At 36.3% G+C, this 22654-nt stretch overlaps 1 protein-coding gene across 18 annotated transcripts in view; it reads left to right on the top strand.

The window, feature by feature from the left end:
• The window catches only part of Baz2b (bromodomain adjacent to zinc finger domain 2B), a 362220-nt gene that overhangs the window by 31277 nt on the left and 308289 nt on the right, over positions 1-22654 (top strand). For all 18 annotated transcript variants that reach the window (XM_048812354.1, XM_048812353.1, XM_048812351.1 and 15 more), the window contains exon 3: positions 17577-17679. The gene's annotated coding sequence lies outside the window, so the exon portion shown is untranslated. The remainder of the gene's footprint in view (positions 1-17576; positions 17680-22654) is intronic.

Here is a 22654-nt window from a genome sequence, read left to right as displayed (position 1 = left end):
GTCTGGGGAATCTAAATGAAGTATCTTTTGAAATTCTTGGTACTTTTTAAAAACCTTTCTTTTGCAATGATTTAAGATTTATAAAAGTCAATAAAAGAAAATCTCTTTTCTTTAGACTCACAATACTTGTTACACTGAATGTATGGGTTTTCCACATCAAGCAATTTTCTGTTTTTTTTTTTTTTCTTTTTCTGTTTTGTGGTGCTGGGGATCTAACCCAGAGCCTTAGGCATGCAAGGCAAGCACTTTACCAACTGAGCTATATGTGGAGCTCTGGTTTTTCTATCTATCTATCTATCTATCTATCTATTTATTTATTTATTTTTTTAGCAATACTGGGGATTGAACCCAGGGCCTCATATATGCTAAGTAAGCACTCTACAACTGAGGTACATCCTCATCCCTTATTTTCCAGTTATCTTTGGATACCAACTGATGTGTCCTTCAGTTTAACTCAATTCTGATTCTAGCTAGGTAAAGTGAGCTGCAGACCCCACTGGTTAAGAGCTCAGTCCCCACAAGACTGTTCCCAATTCTAACTACTAATCCCAAATCCCAGGCTTTCTGTGCTTGTACATATTAGGGATTTCATGACTTCTTTTTCAAGCTGTGTTTTAGTCAGCTTTTTCACTGATGTGATTAAAAGATCCTACATGAGCAATTTTAGAGAAGGAAAGTTTATTTGGGGGCTCAAGGTTTCGAAGGTCTCAATTTGTTCACAGCTGGCTCCATTCGTTGGGGTTGGAAGTGAGATAGAACATCATGGTAGAAGAGTATGGTATAGAGGAAAGGCTCACGTGATGATCAGAAAGCAGAGACAGAAAGAGTGAGAGAGAGCCTCCAATTGCCAATACAAAATATATATTCAAAGGCTTGCCCCCAATGGTCCACTTCCTTTAGCCACACCCTACTGGCCTCCAGCCACCACCCAGTTAATCCCATCAGAAGATTGGTTCACTGATTGGATTAAAGCTTTGGGGGCTTGATCATTGCACCTCTGAATGTTCTTGCATTGCCTCACACATGAGCTTTTGGGGAACACCTAATGTATAGGGGTCCTGATACAGGAGTTTCTTGTTGTATGGGGTACATCCTCTTTCCTGGCATGTAGATACATTTAGGTTTTATGAACAACTTCATTTAGGGTTTTTATTACATAGGCATGATTGATTAAATCATTGTTCATAAGTGATTTCAATATCTAGCTCTTCTTCTCTCTCTAGAGATCTAGAGGTAGGACTCAAAGTTCCAACTATCTAATCACATGGTTGATTCCCCTGGTGACCAGCTTCCTTATTACTATAAAATCATTATCATAAAGTCAAGTGTAGTTGAAAGAGACTTACCAGCAATAACAGAATATTCTCCTCTCACCTCACGGAAGTTCTTTGTCAGAAACTGGGAACAAAAAACAACTGTTATATTTATCACAGCTAAAAAAAATAGTAGCTGGGCATGGGTGGAACATACTTGTAATCCTAGTGACTTAGAGATGTAGCTCAGAGGTAAAACACCCTGGGTTCAGTCCCTAGTACAAAAAAGAAAAAATATAGTGAGTTTTGTATACCCTTCACTCAATTACAGTTTCTCCTGTTATTTAAAATTACTAGGTTATATTTTCTAAAACTAAGAAAGCAACATTGCTACATTACTATTAATTATACTCCAGACCACTTGGATTTTACCCATTTGTCTTTCAATATTCTTCTAAACTCCTCTAATTTTATTTAGATTTCTCTTAATTTTTCCTTTAATTCCTTTCCTGCTACAAAATCTAATCCAGGGTACCATGTTGAATTTAGTTATTATATCTATTTAGTCTCCTATAGTGTGTGATGGTTTCTCAGTCTTTCTTGGTTTTTAGACTTTGACAGTTTCAACAGTACTTCTAACATTTTTTTTTTTCAGTATATTTCCCAATTTAGGTTTGCTTTATGTATTTCTCAATACTAGACTGGGGTTATAGGTTTTTGAAAGAATACTACATAAGAACCTTTCCAAAATATCATATCAGAGGTAAATAGATATCCTAATGATAAAACCTTGATATCTTGGTTAACGAAGTTATCTACCATATTTCTGTAATATAAAGTTTCGATTTTCATACTGTACTTTTTGTTACTAAGTCCAGCCCATCTTCAGATGCAGGAGTGGGAATGAGAAGTACAGTTACACATCACCTCCTAGAAGGAATAGTTTCTACACATATATCCTATAAGGAAGATTTGATTCTTATTATCTATCTATCATATATTTATATCATTATTTAAGTATATTTATTTTACTCTTTGGGTTATAATATGCCGCTATTTATTTTGCCACCCAAATTATTCTGGTATTGGCCATTGGGAGTTCTTTCTGATGGATTTCTAAGGCCCTTTAACATAAACCCATACTTTTGTTTCTTAATCATTTCTTTAGTGATACTACAAGATGCTTCTACTTTATCTTGTATTTTTCCCTGCTCCAGTTCTGTAATCATATATTTCTTTAAAAATCTCTTGTTTCAGGGCTGGGATTGTAGCTCAGTGGTAGAACACTTGCCTAGCATGTGTGAGGCTCTGGGTTCAATTCTCAGCACCACATATAAATAAATGAATAAAATAAAGGTCCATCAACAACTAAAGACACATTTTTTTTTAAATTCCTTGTTTCTTTTATTAGACAATGATATTTAAAACCAAGATCTTTGCACTTGTTGGTTTGTACTATTTTGTATTTTGTATTTTGTATTTTTATGTAAATTTGAAATTATTGCAAATTAAAAAACTTTAAGAGCTAAAAGTTAGGAGGCATATTCCATTTGTTATTCTTAGGTGTTATTAGCTATTATTGCAGTTACTAAATGTTACCTTTGTAAGATTATAGATGCTTGTTCTTTGTAAATTGTATTAATACTTCATTTGATAACTGGAATTTATTAATAAAATTACACTACAACCTCAGTGGAACATTTTTGTATATTTTTTTGCAACTTTTTATATAGGATAGAAACTTCTTGTCATGTTTTGCTCTTATGAAAAGTATTGAGGATTACGATTAAATTTCTAAAATTTATGTAACAAAGCTAATCAGTAAGCAGTATAGTTTAACATGCATACATAAAAGGGTATAGCTGAGGCATAAAAGAAGATCTGGACATACCTTGCAGGCGCGGGCGGCGGCTCTGCTCTGCCCTTACTCCAATTGGGGTGTTGTGACTACCACGCCGGCAGGTCACTGGGCCTGTTCCGGGCGCGGGCGGCGGCTCTGCTGTGCCCCTACTCCAATTGGGGTGACGAGTGTACCACGCCGGCAGTCCACCGGGCCTGATCTGCTGGTAGGTTGCAGGTCTGCCTACCCTGCAGGCGCGGGCGGCGGCTCTGCTCTGCTCTGCCCCCCCTCCAATTGGTGTGACTTGTCTACCACACCCGCGGACCGCTGGTCCTGTTCCGGGCGCGGGTGAAGGCTCTGCTCTGCTCCTACTCCAATTGGGGTGACGTGCCTACCACCCCGGCCGGCTGCTGGGCCTGTTCCACTGGTCGGTCGCAGGTCTGCCCACCTTGTGGGCGCGGGTGGCGGCTCCGCTCCGCCCCCTCTCCAATTGGGGTCATGCGACCACCACGCCAGCGAGCCGCTGGGCCTGCTCCGGGCGCGGGCAGCGGCCCGGCTCCTCCCCTCTGGTTCGACGACAAAGCGAGAGAGACTCGGGTGTCTGTGACTCACCCTCCCTACCAGGAGACCAACTGTTTCTGTCGCCGCTGGTATTGATGAAGTTCTCTCCTCCGCTGCTTTCTGATGAAATCAGATCTCTGCCATGTTGGTATCCAATGCGAATGGCAACATTTCGTTCCCTTTGCCGGGTGACCAAAGCAACGGGTGAGTCCTGACCGGCCCTCACAGGCCCCGTCTCAGTCCTGTTGCCACTGCCCACGAAGGCTCGGTTGGTATTTACCTCTACAGTACTCAGCAGGACCCGGACCTAGAAGCAGTTTCCGTGGGCTCCTTAGCCCTGGGGCAGAGCAGTTCCGGGAGCCGGAACTCGGCCGCTCCGTGCTCGGTGTATGCTCTGATAAGAGCAGGCTCCAAGAAGCAGTTTCCGCGGGTTATTTAGCACTGAGCCTGAGTAATCTGTCTGCAAGCCGCAGGCGAATGGCAGCCTGAAATTACCTGTTCTATGGCTGAATGAGCTGCGGTCAGTCGAAAACAGGGATGGTGACGTCAGCTCTCCAAGATGGTGGCTGCTGGCCTCCTCTGTGGTCTGACCGGTGTGGAGAACCGAATTGGACCGCTTCCTTCCCCCGTGTCGAACCCAGAATTCAGCACTGAATACGGTGCTTGCACGGCTGGCAGAATCTGCAGCGCTGTATCCCTGCGTCGCTATCTCCTCGTTTCCCAGCGCGCTTCGCAGACTCTAGCCGCGGGGCGATTTGCTGAATAAGCAGTGTGACCCTCCGTGCGGACAAATCTCTCGCGTTTGAGCCCCCGTAGCCGATCCTCTTGCGATGGAAATCCTTCCTCCAGGTTCCGGAGCACCCCAATATTGCTGGAAATTCCTAACAAGATAGCCTTTAGCCGTCCTGACTCGTCATTCTCCCACACAGTGACGCGGCACACGGGGGCAATGGACTCCCCTCGCCGCCATCTTCTTCCTATGGCTTTCTTTTGGAGTAGGGATTAACAGCCAATAAATATATCCTTATTCTTGTACCATTTCTGTATCTAGTTTCAGTGAGCCTTTGTCTATTCCTTATTAACACATATAACATATTTAGTGAGAGTTATTGCACTATCTCTGCTTGTTTTGGATTGGATAACACTAGGATGTATAAGGTATCATTTGTTAATTTGTATTACTCTTCAGTTTTTTATACAGATATGTTTATTTTAGCTTTGAACCTGATTATAGGTATTGGTTTCCTACTTTAAAATTTATCTGCCATTGTTATTCTGTTTGAAATACAGGAAGCATGTCTATGTACTTATTTTATTAGAATTTAACCCTGGTATTTAACAAATAAGTAGTATAAAGACATAAAAGCACAGATGTATTATCAATAAGTATAAGATAGGAAGCTGGAAGAGTTAGCTTAATATAATGATAAAAAAGAATTTTATGGATGGAGATATAGCTTAGTATAGAAAACTTGTCTACTATGCACAAAGGCCTGGGTTGGTTTCCTAGCACCTTAAAAGAAATTTTTTAAAAAATTTCTCAATAGGTTGCAACTTTCTTGTCCTTCTCCTCTTTGTCCTTCTTTTGCTAAGATTATACTCTTTTCTCTTGGATACTTTGGATTTTGTTTGTTCTGATTGATGACTGTTTAAACTATGCTATCAGTTTTTCTTGCTCAATTGAGAAAAATCACATATTTGTAACATAATAGATCCAGGATTAAGAATACTGTAGAACACTGTTTTTTCCTTAGAAGTACAGTAATTTTTATAGACATTGGAGGGTTTTTAAAAATAGTTTTTAGATGTTGATGAACCTTTATTTTATTCATTTATTTTTATGTAGTGCTGAGAATCCAACCCATTGCCTCATACATGCTGGGCAAGCACTCTGCCACCGAGCCACAACCCCAGCCTGACATTAGAGTTTTCTGAAAATAATTTCTCCTAAGTCAGGGATGAAAAAAGTGTTACAATAGAAGTCCCAGTTCTGATTATGTAGTAATACCTGCATTAGTTAGATCTATGCATTAAGCATTCTGAGGCCACATTAAGCTTTATAGCTTTGAATGATTTTTGTTTTTGTTTTTTTGGTACCAGCGATTTAAGCCAGCAACACTTTACCACTGAAATAACACTGCTAGTCTTTTAAATTTTTTTTATATTAGAACAAATTCTCACCAAGTTGCTGAGGGTCTTGATAAATTGCTGAGGCTGACTTTGAGCTTGCAGTACTCCTACTTCCTGAGTTATTGGGATTATAGGAATGCACAACCACACCCAGCTTGAACGATTATTGATATTTGCTGTGCACAGAAGGAATAGTGACCCAAGTATTCATCATTCCCTTCTAAAGTTTTTAAGTAAATTATATGTTCTGTGTGAAGGCAGTTTGATTATTCAATCTTATTTCACTTTTTCTATATATATAAGTGGAAATAATTAATGCTAATTCCTGAGTAGTGATGAAGCACATTAGTTATTGAAAGTTTTTATTTAAATTATCCCTCTCATCCAGGCATAATGGCCCATGCCTATAATCCCAGCTACTTCAGAGGTTGACGCAGGAGGATATCAAATTCATAGCCAGCCTCATCAATTTAACAAGACCCTGTCTCAAAATTTAAAAATTACTGGTATGAAAGTACACTTTCATATCACATTCTATGTAAATATCAGAATTAGGAAATAGTAAAGCACCTATATTTAAAAATTAGAAAAGGGCTGGGGTTGTGGCTCAGTAGTATAGTGCTTGCCTAGTATGTGTGAGGCACTGGATTTGATTCTCAGCACTGCATATATATAAAATAAAATAAATGTTCCATTAAGAACAAAAAAAAATTAGAAAAGAGCCTAAATGCTTATAACTCCCCTATTCATAATTTCCCCAAACTGAAAACAACTCAAATGTTCTCAATGGCTGAATGTATATATAAACTATGATATTACACTTTAATACTGTATGATATCCTGTACCAAAGAAAATTGCTCAGCAATGAAAAGAAATGGACTATTGATACTTTAAACAACTAGAGTGAATTTCAAAGGCATAATGAATAGAAGCTTTTCTCAGAGGTTGCATACTGTGATTATATTTATAAGCAACTCTTGACAAGACCAACCTTAACAGATCAGTGGATACCAGTTATTAGGCACGGTGTGATAAAAGTGTAGTACAGAAGATTTTGTGGGGCAGAGGGGGCTGATAGAAGTGTTCTATATCCTTATTGTGGTAGAAGTTACATGAGTCTATAAATGTTTTTGTTGTTTCAGTTCTGAAGATCAAACCCAGGGCTTTGAGCATGCTAGGCAAGCACTCTACCACTAAGCTACACCCCAATCCCTATAAATGTTTTTAAATTCCTAGAACTATTTACCATCCCCCCAAAAGTCAATTTTGTTACACCATTTTTTAAAAAAGTTTATTGGTTCTTTTTAGTTATACATGACAGCAGAATACATTTTGATATCATAATTATATAAGCATGGAATAGATCTTATTGTTATAGTCCAATTCTTAAGGATGTACATGATGTTACATTGCATGTATTTTTTTAAAATATCTTTATTTTATTTATTTTTTTAATGTGGTGCTAAGGGTCGAACCTAGTGCCTCACACATGGGAGGCAAGTGCTCAACCACTGAGCTACAACCCCAGCCCTTGAACATATTTTTAAAGAGTGTAGAATACTACTTTGAATTAGCTTCAGGTTGTAAGCATGGTGTAATATGGAGTGAAAGGAAAGTTCTAGGGATTAGAATGAAAGCTCTAAGAAACCCTGCAAAGTGAAAACAGATTGTGATTTGGCATTAGGGTTTAGTATTTAATGTCTCATGACTTTGATGGTGTTTTGTAATGGAATAGGTATAAAACCATCTGCATTATTGACACTGCTCTATTAGTGTCTAGTTGAGAGTACTTGATCAAGTAACTTAATTGCCTGGGTCATCAGATTATTTTTCTATAGATTGAGAAGTTTGGATCCTATGTTTCTCAAACTAAAATACTCCTAATAAGCATTTTACTCTACAATGTTGATACACAAATGTTTTAAATTATTTAGCATTAAGTAAAGAAGACATTCCAAGAAAATACTCCATGATTTTTCTGGTGACTTGACATAGTCCCTAACATACCATTTAATTTCCTAATTGTAATAGAATAAGAATAGATAATATAGTATCCCTCTGGCTATAAGTTTTTGGTCATTCTGTGTTTTTCCAAATAACTTTTTTGGGTTTCCATTTTTTAAATGTTCATTTAAAAAAATTTTGTAGTTGTAGATGGACAGAATGCCTTTATTTTATTTGTTTATTTTTATGTGGTGTTGAGGATCAAACTCAGTGCCTCACACGTGCTAGGCAAGGTTCTGCCACTGAGCCCCAGCCCCAGCCCCTGAAGTATTCATTTTTTTAATACTATGAAGAACAAAAATTTAAAGACCACTAGGTGGGGATGTAAACAATACAGCATTTCTCTCTCTCCTAGGCTTTAACTCGATAAAGCCTTGAGTATAATTCCTGGAAAAGAATAAAACATGAACCAATCCATACAAGTACTTATGTTTATCTTTTTAAATGTTGTGATAATCTAGATTTGGGAAAAATAAGCTTCTGAATTAAGAATGAAATCATCTGTGCTTTTATATGTTCTTCTTTGCTTATTGTTATATTTTTGTGTTGTTTTGTTTTAGAAATATGCAGATATATATATCTTTCCATATAATTATTCTTACTTTGTCTTATTTCTTTGAGAGAAGTGAGTTGTTAAGTATATATACTTTTTTATTCTTTTAATTTTTTTTTTTTTTTAACCTCATATGTAGAATTTACCTGGAAATCACTTTTTGTTAGTTCAAAGAGATTTTTTTTTTTTTTTTTTTTGGTGGTGGTACTGGGGACAGAACTCAAGGCCTCACGTATGCTAGGCAAGTGCTCTACTATCAAGCTATATACCCAGTCCTCATCATTTTTTTTATACCTTTATTTTATTTATTTATTTTTTATGTGGTGCTGAGGATTGAACCCAGCGCCTCACATGTGCAAGGTGAGCACTCTACCACCGAGCTACAACCCCAGCACCTTCATCATTTTTTTATAGCTACATAATTTATGATGTTCAGTATGTTGATATTCTATATTTTAACCAACCAACTTATTAACATATTTTTTCCAGTTCTGCAATTATAAATAATAACATAAATAATTCATGACTTGTATATATGTATATTTACACTTGTGGAGATATATTTTCATGGCAAATCCTAGAAATTGGATTGTTAGAGATAAACACCCATGTTCTTTTATTTGACATTGCCAAATTTTTGTTTTTAGAGATAATAACATTTTGTATTCCCACCAGCAAGGGGTAAATTCCTGTTTTCCCAACACCTCATCAACAAATTTATTGTGAAACATTTGAGTTTTTAACTGGTCTTATATGTGAGGAATGTGTCATTTTAATTTGCATTTGTCTTATGAAAGTGAAGCTGAACACATTTACATATGTTTAAGAGCTATTTTATATTATTTTTCTAAATCATCTGTTAAGACTTTTTAAAAATTGAAGTTTGGGACATATTCCCTTGATTAAGTGATCTTTACGTATCAGGAATATTAGCCTTTTATCTGTGGTGTATGTTGCAGATACATTTTTTAGTTTGTCATTTGTGTGTATGTTGCAGATATTTTTTTAGTTTGACATTGGTCTTTGAACTTATGGTGTTTTTTTGCAAGTTTTTTATTTTTATATATCATATTTATCTGTCTTTGCTTAAGCATATCTGGATTTCTAATTCTATTTTATAAAACTTTTCCCAACACCTAAATTAAAAAGAAATCAAGAGGCTACTTGCAGTGGGACACACCTTTAATCCTAGCCACTCAGTAAACTGAGGCAGGAAGTTCACAGGTTTAAGGCCAGTCTCAGCAACTTAGTGAGGCCCTGTCTCAAAATAAAAAAAATAAAAAGGGCTGGGGATATATATAGCTCAATGATAAAGCACCCCTCAGTTCAATCCCCAGTACTCCTACTAAATAGGAGTGCTAAGGGTATATAGCTCAGTGGTAGAGCATGCAATGGAAAGAAGAGGGAGGGAGAAAAAGGGAGAGAGAGACCTGTGGGAGAATTAACCTGTGTCTTCTTTCACTTTGGAATAGTTTATTAACATTTGGATCTCAGGTCCATTTGGGGTTTATGCTTGTGTATTGTGTAAAGTATGGATCCAACTATTATCTTTTCCCAGATGGCAATACAGTTATCCAAACATTATTTATTGAAAGTTTACTTATTTTTTAGGTTTTTCTGCTATATTTACATACTTATCTTTTGATTTGTACTTTTAAATGAACTTGTTCATTTTTGGACCACATATTTATGAATTCATTTTAGCAGAATTAATGTCTTTATAAAGTTGAATTATTCTACTGATGACTGAGGTATGATTTTACATTCAAATCTACTTTTATTAATATTTGGAGTTTTAAGATTTTCTTCATAAAGATTCTGCATGTTTATTTTTACTTTATTCAAGATATCTTGCTAGGGATGGAAGCCAGGGCCACATACATGCTAGATACACCGAACCACACTTCCAGCCCTTAGGCTTTTTATTGCTATTTAAATAGATGTTTCTCTTCCATATTATCTAATTATTTGTTGATTATTTTATGAGAAATGATAATATCACATAATAAATACATGGTAAACAAAATTAAAAAGACAAATGACAACTGGAAAAATATTAGTAATTTTTTCCCACAAATAAGAGTTATTGTCTATGTATTATGTTCGGAGTTGCTGAAAAGAAATTTTAAAATGTACAATAACTCTGTGGGAAAAGGAACCAGAGATATAAACAAACTTCAAATAAAAAGGCAAAATGTTGGTAAAGCACTTGTCTAACATGTATGAGCCCCTGGGTTCCATCCCTAGCACCACAAAACAAACAAAATGCTTTTAAGCAAAAGAATAAATGCTAAAATTTAGTCATAGTAAAAAAGATAAGAATTAAAAGTACACTAATATACAATTTCTTGAGAACTTTTTGGAGGTTCTAGCAGGTGAGCATAGCTACTTCTATACCCTTGACTGAAGAATGGACCTCCCCTATTGAAAAGTTTGCCCTCTTCAAGCAGGCAACTTCAGGAGGAGCTCACAACTTTTGAGAGGGGCTTGCAACTTGAAGAGGGATGCACATGGAGTGGTGAGGGAGAAAGGGGACACTGCCTAGCCAGCCGGATCAGCTGAATCAACCGGGCGGTTAATGGGGTGACATATGTCACAGCTAGATTGCCCTCATATCCTACAATTTCTTACTTTATGAAATTGGCAGAATTTTCAACTGTTGGTGAGGCTATCGGGAAGCAGGCATTCTCATATACTACTAACAGGAATATAAATTCGTTTTATCCTGTGAAAAGGCGTTTAATTTTCTATATATAATAAATTTACTCTTTCAAGTAGCCATTCCATTTTTTAAGAGTATATGGCATAATTTAATTGTAAAATATGAAGAATGACTTATTTAAAATTTTTTTATTTTTTCTAATTAGTTATACATGACAGTAGAAAGCATTTATGCATTTTGATATATCATACATTAGTGGAGTATAATTTCTCATTTTTTCTGATTGTATTTGTTATAGAATCACATCAGTCATGCAGTCATATATGTATATAAGATAATGTCTGTTTCATTCACTATCTTTCCTATCCACTCCCTCCCCTTCCTTCAGTCCCTTCTACCTAAAATAATTATATTCTTCCCTGGCACCCCCCCTCCCCTGTGAATTAGCATCTGCATATCAGAAAAAACATGAAGAATGACTTATGTACAAGGCTATTTATTTTAATCCTATTTAGAAGACTAACAGACTGAAGACAATCTGAACATCTACCAAGACAGAATGATTGACTAAACCATGGGGTAAAGGATTGAACCCAGGGCTTTATGTATGCTAGGGAAGCGCTCTGCCACTCAGGTACCATCCCTAAACCATATATTGCTTCTTGGTTTGTTTATTTTATTCTTTTTTTTTGGTGGTCCTGGGGATTTAATACAGGAGCACTGTTATCACTGAGCTACACTCTCAGCACCCACTCCCTTTTTAATGTTTATTTTGAGATAGGGTCTTGCTAAATTGCTGAGGTTGGCCTTGAAATATGGGATCCTCCTGCCTCAGTTTCCCATATTGCAAGAATTACAGGCATGTTTGGCTGTAAGTCAGAGTTCTTGAGTCAAAGCATAAACTATGGGGGAAAAACATTGCCTTCCAGTGAATAATAACTAAAATAAGATATATCAAAATTTGAGGGTGCTGGGGATGGAGAGTAGCTTAGTGGTAGAGCTTGTCATGGGCACGTTCTTGGGTTCAGTCCCCATCCCTAAAGTAAACAAATACACTTGTGCAATACATTCCTCAGAGCAAAATTTGGAGCCTTATATGCACATATTACAAAAGAAGAAGAAAATTTAAAAATCTCTGATATAAAAAACTATATTAAGAAGTTAGAAAAATGATAGCAAAAATGGGCATGGTGACACACAACTGTAATTCCACCTAGTCAGGAAGCTGATGCAGGAGGATTACAAGTTTTTGGTTAGCCTGGGCAACTTATTCAGATTGTCTCAAAAAAAATGGTTGGGAAACGTATCTCAGTGATAGAGCATTTTGTGTGAGGCCCTGAATTCAGTTCCCAGTAAAACATACACGCACATGCGCGCGTGCGCACACACACATACACACAGAAGAGAAAAGAGAAAAATTCATGGAAAATGGAAAGTTTAAGGCCAGCCTTAACAACCTGGCAAGGCCTAAAGCAACTCAGTAAAACTCTTGTCTCAAAATAAAAAATCAGAAGGGCTGGGAATATAGCTCAGTTAAATTACCCCTGGGTAATTTTTTACCGCTACTGTCCCATCCCCAAAAAAAGAAAAGTGAAAAAAAATTCTTTCTGTTTAAAACAGAAATTTTTATTTCCTGCAACTGGTTACTGACATATGAGAGATAGGGAAAGAATTATGAGTGACCGTTCTAATGGAAACTTTTTGGATGGAGGTCACAATGAAACAATGGTTTAATAAAAATTTTCTAACAGCAAAGTAAATTAAATATGTAAAGTGAAAGAAAATGTTTTTCTTGTTAGCAGTGTGTAGCCCACATCAATGAGAGTTCCACCAGGCCTAAGTTACATACTTTTTTTGGGGGAGGTACAGTTTTGGAGAGAAAGAGGGTGTTTTGTTTTGTTTTCTCATGGTACTGGTGATCAACCTAGAAGTCTGTGCATGCTGAGTACCTCTCTTTCAATGAGCTACATCCCCAGCCCAAGAAGAGTGTTATCTTTCTGACCTCTATACTTCAGTTACCAAAGAATTTGACAAAATATCTTCCTGACTGAACAGAGAGAATAACTTGACACACAAAATGATGACTTCTAAAATTGTTAATCTGCGGTGTTTATTTTCATGAAAGTAGTGAGGTTATTGAAGTGTGGGGGATCTAACCCAGGGCCTTAAACACAGTAGTCAAGCTTTCTATCATTGACCTACACCCCAGCCCTGTTTGAATCCAAGCCAAATATTGGATAAGGAAATTAGTAGAATAATTTCTATGTTAACTATTTCAACTTTTTTCAAAACATGATTTATAAGCTTAAAGTGCTAAAATATTATTGTAATTGCGACTTCATTTTAGTGATGGAACTGAGACCCTTTGAATTCAAGAATCTTGCTTCTTGGCCTTTTCCAAATGACCCACACATGGAAACCAGCGTTTTTTTGAGATAGTCACTCCCATGTTTCTAGCATGAGAAGATAAGACTGGTCTATACGATATTATTGTGTGAAAAAGAACACTTTCCAGGCTGGGGATGTGGCTTAGTTGTCTAGCATACGGTAGCCCTAGGATCAATTCCTAGTACAACTCCCCAAAACATAAAGAGTACTTCCCAAGCTATCTGAAAATTGTGACAAAAATGCCAACTTAAAAGATCTTTTATTGGCCAAATTTTGACAATTCAGATTCTTAAAGAAGAACCATTGATTACAATAACTGGAATCACTTGAATCTTTGAAAAGCCATAGGTTCATCATGATGCTTTAAAATAACAAATAAACCATTTATCAAAATCATACCTAGCTATGTAAGTCAATCAATTGATCCCATTTATAAAGAAAATAGAGAAGTATATACCTCATGGTTACTGGCTAAATAATCACTCATCAAGTTTCAAAGACTTGAACATAAAGAAAAAGATCCTCAGGCCATATTCAGTCCAAGGACTTCTCCAGTGCAAGAGTGTTTGTTTGGTTTTGTGGTACTGAGAATTGAACCAAGGGGTGCTTTTACTTCTGAGCTGCATTCACATCCCCAGCCCTTTTTTATTTATTTATTTATTTATTTATTTATTTATTTATTTATGAATGAATGAAACCAGGGATTGAACTCAGGGCCACTCAACCACTGAGACACATCCCAGCTCTATTTTGTATTTTATTTAGAGACAGGTTCTCACCGAGTTGCCTAGCGCCTCACTTTTGCTGAGGCTGGCTTTGAACTAGATCTTCTGCCTCAGTCTCCTAAATTGCTGAGATTATAGGCATGCACCACCACACCCGGCTAAGATTTAAGATTTGAGGGCTGGGGTTATAGCTCAGCAGTAGAGCATTCTCCCAGCATATATGAGGCCCTGGGCCCTGGGTTTGATCCTCAGCACCACATAAAAATAAATAAATAAAATAAAGGTAGTGTGTCCAACTACAACTAAAAAGAATTTATTAAAAAAAAAAGATTTAAGAATTTTATAACCCACTTGCTCTAGGGAAACCCCCAGGCATATGCAAGTATATGTTGTACAAGTGTACATTGCAGATTAGTTGGCAAGCATTCCCCAAGAGTCTCAAGCAACTGAAGGAGTTAGGAATCTATACCTTGTCCTTTCCTTCTAAAATATTAAGTAGATGCAGCTTATCCCTGGAAAAAAACTTCACTTTTATTGGGATCTCTGGCACCTGTATTTCCACAAGGATTCTAAGGTCCCAGGATTCTGTACAGGATGCAGTGCCGTCTAATTTCTATCTTTCCTATTTTAGTCAAAATTGTATAATTGTTTTTGGCTTACTTTCTCACATGGAAGATTTATTGGAAAAAAAAAGATAATATTGACAGCTGTTGAAAATTGTTTATATAGGGTGAGATCATTTGGATTTAGCAATTACAAGGCTATAGTTTGTGTATTTTTTATGGTATATTATATAAATTAACTAAATTGTAATTCTTAAGTACATACACAATTGTTGTATCATTTTATTTTCAACATTTTTGAAATGTATGCCATAAATTCTGATATTTTCCATTCATTTTAAGCAGTCTTATGTTTTAAAGCAAAATCACTATTTTTCTTGCCACAAGAATACTAATCTGCCAAAGCAGGGGCGGGGGGGAGGGGAGAAAAGCAATCCATCAAAGTTTAGAATGGTTATTTATATGGAAAATGAAATAATAATGTCTAATATAACAGGATAACATATAGACAAAAAGAAAAAAAGTCAAAGGGTCTATGTGATAAAAATGAGGTGAAGAATTTTTAGGTTACTCTGAAGTCTGACAATATGATGTTCTTCTTGGACACTTCCCAAGAGAAACATTCTAAGAGTTGTGGGACAACCTTATATATTATTTGGATTAGTTGTTTTATAAAAGAATTTATTGATCCACTTACAAACTCTGTATCCAGGAGAAGTAGAGGGGTGGGGAACAAAGCATGTTTCTAAATCTGAATGGATATTAGCATAAGCATCTTCAGTCTTTGGTATTCATTACATAAGTGTATCAGATCATCTACTAAGAATATGTGAACTCTTTGTTTCTACTAATTTGACTAATATACTGGGTACCTCTGAGCAGAGAGTAAATGTTCACTGATCCACCATGGTTCTGAGGAGTTCAACAGAGCTAGACAATTTGTTCCTTTTGTCTAATAGATGAAATTGCCAATTACCATATTGTATGTTCTTTTCAAAATTGGAACTTTTATCTGTGAAGATTTTTTTTTTTAAAAATCTATATTATTTAGTTGTTGATTGCCTTTCATTCTTTCTATCTATCTATCTACAGTGCTGAGAATTGAACCCAGTGCCTCACATATGCTAGGCAAGCAGTCTACAACTGAGCCACAACCCCATCCCCATCTGTGAACTTTTTTTTTTTTTTTTTTGGTACCAGGGATGGAACTCAGGGTTCCTTAACCACTGAGCCATATTCCCAGCCCTTTTTATTTTTATTTTATTATTTATTTGTTTGTTTGTTTTGGTACCAGGGATTGAACTCAAGGGCACTTGACCACTGAACCACATCTCCCAGCCCTATTTTGTATTTTATTTAGAAACAGGGTCTCACTGAGTTGCTTAGTGCCTGGCTAAATTGCTGAGGCTGGCTTTGAACTCTTAATCCTCCTGCCTCAATGTCCTGAGCTCCTGGAATTATAGACATGCCTACTGCACCTGGTTTATTTTTTATTTTGAGACAGGGTCTTTTTAGCTTTGCTGGTCCCAGTTGATTCTCCTGCCTCAACCTCCTATCACTGGGATTACAGGCATGCACCACCACACCCTGCAGTCTGAACTCATTTTTAAAGTACCTCTCAGGCCTGGGAGTATAGCTCTGTGGGAAAGTGTGTACTAGGGTAAGTCCTTGAGTATATTACCCAGCACCAAAAAATAAAAATAAAATGAAATGAAAAGTAAATGTATGTATATATGTGTGTATAAACGTATGTGTACACGTATGTGCATGGTGTATGTGTACGCGTGCGCTCGCGCGCGCGCGTGTGTGTGTGTGTGTATCCCCTCTAGAGTCCCTTTTTAAGGAATTTGAGGTAGTGTCTTCTAGAAAGAGTTTTTTTGTTCGAAGTCCTGGGGATACAACCTAGGGTCCTACACATGACAAATAAGCCCTTCGCAACTAAGCTACATCCCCAGCTGTTTTTACTTCTTTATTTTGAGACAGGGTCTCACACTTATTTTCTCAGTTTGGCTTCAGACTCTCAATCCTTCATGCCTCATCTCCCAGGTAGCTAGGATTATAGGCGTGATTACTTGGCCAAGAGTTAGTTTGTTAAATCTTACATAGCTACTAATTGTGTGTGTGTGTGTGTGTGTGTGTGTGTGGTGTATGTACCTTATATCTTGCATTTTTTTTTTATTTGGAATGGTCTCTTGGGAGAATTAATGTATTGCTAAGTAACACCAGTGGCCCAATTGAATTATAAAACATTAATAATGTTATAAATTAGCCGTTCTGACCATTAATGTTGACAGCTTATAAGTGAAGAAAGTATATAGTAAAGGATAGGCAGATTTAGAGGACAGAAAATGAAGGAATAAAGCATACTGAGGTGCAGTTTAGAATCATAAGGACTGTTCTTAGAAAAGCAGGCGTGGACACATTACAGTCTAAACCTAAGAAAAACACAAAATCTGGAAAGTAGATTACAAAAAAAAAGCAATTCTTAGCCAGGCATGGTGATGCATGCCTATATCTCAGCTACTCAGGAGATTGAGACAAGAGGATGGCAAGATCAAGACTAACTTGGGCAACTCAGTAGCGCCCTGTCTCAGAATAAAAAATGAAAAGGGCTAGGGGTGTGGCTTAATAGTAAAGCACCCAGAATTCAATCCCCAGTACAAAAAAAAAAAAAAAAGTAATGCTTTATATACAAATGGATAATAATTCAAATGCCAGCATTTTTTTTTCTTCAGAAAATGTAGAAACCAGAGGACAGTATGACATCATCTTAAAAGCTGAAACAATAAATCAGTCCGTCTAGAATTCTATGTCCAGTGGAAGTGTCCTTCAGGAATGATGGCAAAATTAACAAAGTTTTATATATGGAAAACTAAGAGAAATTTGTCTTCAGCAGACCTGTACTGCAAGAAATGATACTGGAACTTCTTCAAGTGAAAAAGGAATGATATTAACAGAAAAGTTGGATCTTCTGGAGCAAATGAAGGACGTCAGAAATGGTAAATATTTGGATAAAAATAAAAAAGTATTTTTATCATCTTACATTCTATAAAAAGATCAATGGATGATACTGAAGCAAAAATTATAACATTGTCCTTCAAAGTTTTTAGTGTATTTATTTTTAAAATATATAATAAAAGTAATATAAAATACATAAAACTAAATAAATGTGGTGTTTGGGAGATAGTGATTAAAGGGACCTTGTCTCAAATTAAAAAACACAAAATACTGGGAATGTTGCTCAGAGGTAAAGCGCACCAGAGTTCAATCCCCAATACTGCAAGAAAAAAAGAAAAAGAAAAACCATAAATAAAAGGAGTGAAAGAGATTTTACAGGATATCCGAGAATGTTTTTAACTTAATATCATCAAATTCAGCAAATTAAGTCAGATGGATGAATTCCTTTAGAAAACAGCTTATCAAAATTAAGAAACAGAAAAATCTCAAAATATTCACAAATATTTCAGAAAAGAAGAAAGGAGAACATTGTTAAACATAATTAATTAGGTAATGATAGCCTTAACACCAAAATCTGACAAATACATTATCAAGAAAACAATTCAGACTAATATCCCTCAAGAACATAAATGCAAAAATAATTTAAACAATAGCATGTTAAATAATATATAAAGGGATAATATCCTGAATAAATAGGATTTATTCTAGGAAAACAAGGTTCAGTCAACCCTCAATACATCAAATGTTACTACATTAACAAAGTAAATTTAAATGGTCATTTCAAAATATTCAGAAAAAGCAGTTGACAAAATTCAATACATATTCATGAAAATCCCATGAAAAATTGAAACTTCTCAGGTTGTTGGTGGAAATATAAAGAGCATCTACTTAAAAAGAGCATCTACTTAAAAATCACAGTTAAAATCATTAGCCATCAAAGCAAAATTACAATGAGGTACCACCTACCACTCATTTAGGTGATTTGTCTATTTTGTTGTGCTAGGGATGGAACCCTTAGCATGCTAGGTGTGCAATCTTAACACTGAGCTACACCTCCAGTCCCTAGAATGAAAAAGCAGGGGAAAAATAAACAAAAAACCCACAAGCATTGAGGGCTGGGGAAGTAGCTTGGTGGTAAAGCACTTGTCTAGCATGCATGGAGCCCAGAGTTCAGTCTTCACTACTGTAAAAATAAAAACAAACAAAAAATGCATTGATGAGAATATGGGGAAATTAGAAACCTCCTTATTAGTGGGAATGTAAAATGGTTTTGCCACTGTGAGAAAGAGTTTGGCAGTTCTTGAAACGTTAAAACAGAATTACCATATAACCTCAAAAATTCTACTCAAGTATGTACCCTAAAAAATTTGAATATAGACACTTAAATACTTATCTAGAAATGTTTATAGCCACACTAGTCACAATAGCCAGAAGGTAGAAACAAACTAAATGTCCATTAGTGAATGAATATAGAAACAAATGGTGATATATTGATACAATGGAGTATTATTCAGCCAACAAAAGGAGTGAAGTAATGATACATGATACAATACAGATGAGCCTCAATAATATGCTATGTGAAAGGAATTAGACACAAACAGCCACAGATTGTATGTTTTCATTTATATGAAATATCCAGAATAGTTATATCTAGAGACAGAATTGATAGTTGCCAGTAGTGGGACTTGGGTGGTGATGCAGGAGAGAATAAAGAATACCTGCCTTACCCAATTCACAATAGCTATATTGTGGAACCAACCTAGATGCCCTACAATAGATGAATGGATAAAGACACTGTGGTATATATACACAATGGAATATTACTCAGCACTCAAAGAGAATAAAATCATGGCATTTGCAGGTAAATGGGTGGAGTTGGAGAATATTGTGCTAAATGAAGTAATCCAATCCCAAAAAACCAAAGGCTGAATGTTTTCTGCTGATCTATAATGGGGGTGGGGGAGGGAGCATGGGAGGAATGGAGGAACTTTGGATAGGGCCAAGGGGAGGGAGGGTAAGGGAGGAGGGCTTGGGTCGAAAGATCGTGAAATGAGATGGACATGTATGAAGACACAAATGGTGTGACTCTACTTTGTGTCCAACCAGAGAAATGAAAAATTGTGCTCTATATGTATAATATGAATTAAAATGCATTCTGCTGTCATGTATAACAGATTAAAATAAATAGATAAATTTAAAAAATATTCAGTGGAGTATTACTCAGATTTAGAGAAGAATGAAATTATGGTATTTGCCAGTAAATGGATGGAGTTGGAGAAAATCATGCCAAGTGAAATAAGCCAATCCCCCAAAAGCAAAGGCTGAATGTTTTCTCTAAAATGTGGATGCTAATTCACAATAAAGCAGGGTGGTTGGGTTAACTTCAGTAAAACTATTTTAAAAATAACCAATATTTGGAGAGGTTACAGAGAAATTGAAACCCTTATACACTGCTTATAGGAGTGGAAAATGTGCAAAAATAGTTTGGAAGTTTCCTTAAAAGGTTAAACATGGAGTTACCATAAAATCCATCATTTCTACACTTAAATATATGCTGCCCAAGCTAAAGGAAGACATGTTCCCCCAGAAGTCACGCCTGTAATCCCAGTAGCTCTGGAGGCTGAGACAGGAGGATTGAGAGTTCAAAGCCAGTTTCAGAAATAGTGAGAACCCTGTCTTTAAATAAAATATGAAATAGGGCTGGGAACGTAGATCAATGTTTGAGTGCCCCTGAATTCAATCCCCAGTACCCCCACCCCATCCCACAAAAAAAAAGTCACATACTAGTGTTCATAGAAACATCACCCCTAATAGCTCAAAGGTAAAAATAACCCTAAGGCTATCAAGTGAAAATGATACGATAAAATTGATGTATCAATACAATGAAATATTATTCAGTCACAAAGAGGATACATAGTCCATGATTGATTCTTCCAAACATTATGCTAGCTGGTTGTGGTGGTACAGTCCTGTAATCCCAGCCACTTGGGAGTCTAGGCAAAAGGATGGCACGTTTGAGAACAGCCTTGGCAATTTAGTGAGACCTTGTCTCAGAATAAAAAATAAAAAGGGCTATGAAATGTAGCTCCGTGGTAGAGCACTCCTGGGTTCAATGCCCCATACCACAAAAACAAAGACAAAAAAAAAATTATGCTAAGTGAAATAAACCAGATGTGAAGGACAAATCTTATTTGAGTTCACTTGTATGTGATGTATGTGATACACAGTATAGGAAAATGCATAAAATGGAAAGTAAAGTCAAAGTTACCAAATGTGGGGGGCAAGAAGAATATGGATTTACTATTGAGTGGGTACAGTTTTTCTTCAGGTTGATGAAAAACTCCTGGTAATGGGGAGTGGTGATAGTTGTACAACATTGTTAATAAGCTTAATGCCACTGAATTGTACACTTAAAAATGTTTACTGTGGTTAATTGATGTTATATTAATTTTATCATAATGAATAAAATAATGTACAAAATTATTATAGCCTAATATATGGGAGATTTTGTTACATTGGTTAGAAGTGGTTGGCAGTTCCTCTCTACAAAAAGTAAGCATGAAGTGTGGAGAAAATTGTCAAAACAACTATTTATATGCATTGAAAATTAACCTAAAGCAGACAACACATTGAGAAACATTTATTACTGAAAAACTGCTGCAATTTTTGTCATTCACAGTTTCAATAAGTTTTTCTTCATATGAGCTATTCCTGTATCCCTACTCCAAAATGGTAGTTTTACCACCTTTTGACCTACTGTGAAAATGATCGCATTTGATGTCAAAGGGTGCTTAGGATTGGGGAGTAAAAATCCATGTCTTTGACAGCTAAAATTGCCAAATTAGGTTGGAAACGATGGCAAAAACTTCTATCTTTGTTAACCAGAGGTTGTAGTTCCAGCTGGAACTGCAGATATTTAATGGGAGATCATGAAAATGAGATACCTACACAGGGTTCAGGTATGCTCTCCACACAATACCTGGCAAACTAGGAAACTGTACATATATTAAGAATCCCCAAGATCATCTGGCAAAAGCTGAAAAGAAAAGGAGACTAAAGAATTAGCTGCAACTTTGAGGGTGTTCTGCAACTTGTACACTGATAACTGTCAAAGGGTGAAGGTATTATTGTATCATATTGATCACAGACAGCCTCTGGCCACATCATTGCTTGACTACTAAGTTATGCCAAAATGGAGGAAACTTCTGAGAAGCCATATTACAGAGCTGGTTGCAGTGGTACAGGCCTATAATCCTGTGACTCAGGAATTCAAAGCCAGCCTCAGCAACTTAGTGAGGCCCTAAGCACCTGAGTGAGACTTTGTCTCTAAATAGAATATGAAAAAGGACTGGGGATGTGGCTCAGTGGTGAAGTGCCTCTGAATTCAATCTTCAATCCCTGGTATAAAAAAAAAAGCCATGTTACAAAATAATAATAGAAATTTTAAAACTGTACAAAAACATCAATGGGCGGTATTGTACCAAGTCTCCCCACTATCTTCCAGAAAAATGGAAACAGAAGAAATGCTTCCTGACACATTGTGTGAGGCCAGCATTAACCAAATCTAACCACACAGACATTGCAAGAAAGGAAAAGTGTAGGTCATCATCTCTCATGCACACAGATGAAAAAAAAAAACTTCAATAAAATATCGATGAATCAAATATCACAGTGTATCAAAAGAACAATATAACATGTCCGTTTATGATTTATCCCAGGCATGCAAGGTTGGTTTGGCATTCAAAGAGTAATTAATGCAATCAAACCAGCTAAAGAAGAAATTTCTCATTATGGGTTTTGTTTGCATTTTTCCATGATTAATGTATTAAGCGTGCATGATGTCTTTTTTTTTTTTTTTATGGTGCTGGGGATCAAATCCAGGGTCTTTCATATGGTAAGTATATCCTCTACCATTGAGCTACATCCCCATTCCCCCTCTCTTCCCTTTTCTTTCTTTCTTTCATTTTTTCTTTCTTTCTTTCTTTCTTCTTCTTCTTCTTTTTTTTTTTTTTTTTA

This window comes from Marmota marmota, unplaced genomic scaffold (genome assembly GCF_001458135.2).
Source record: "Marmota marmota marmota unplaced genomic scaffold, marMar, whole genome shotgun sequence".
NCBI lineage: Eukaryota > Metazoa > Chordata > Mammalia > Rodentia > Sciuridae > Marmota > Marmota marmota.
This window is presented reverse-complemented; position numbering and strand designations above follow the sequence as displayed.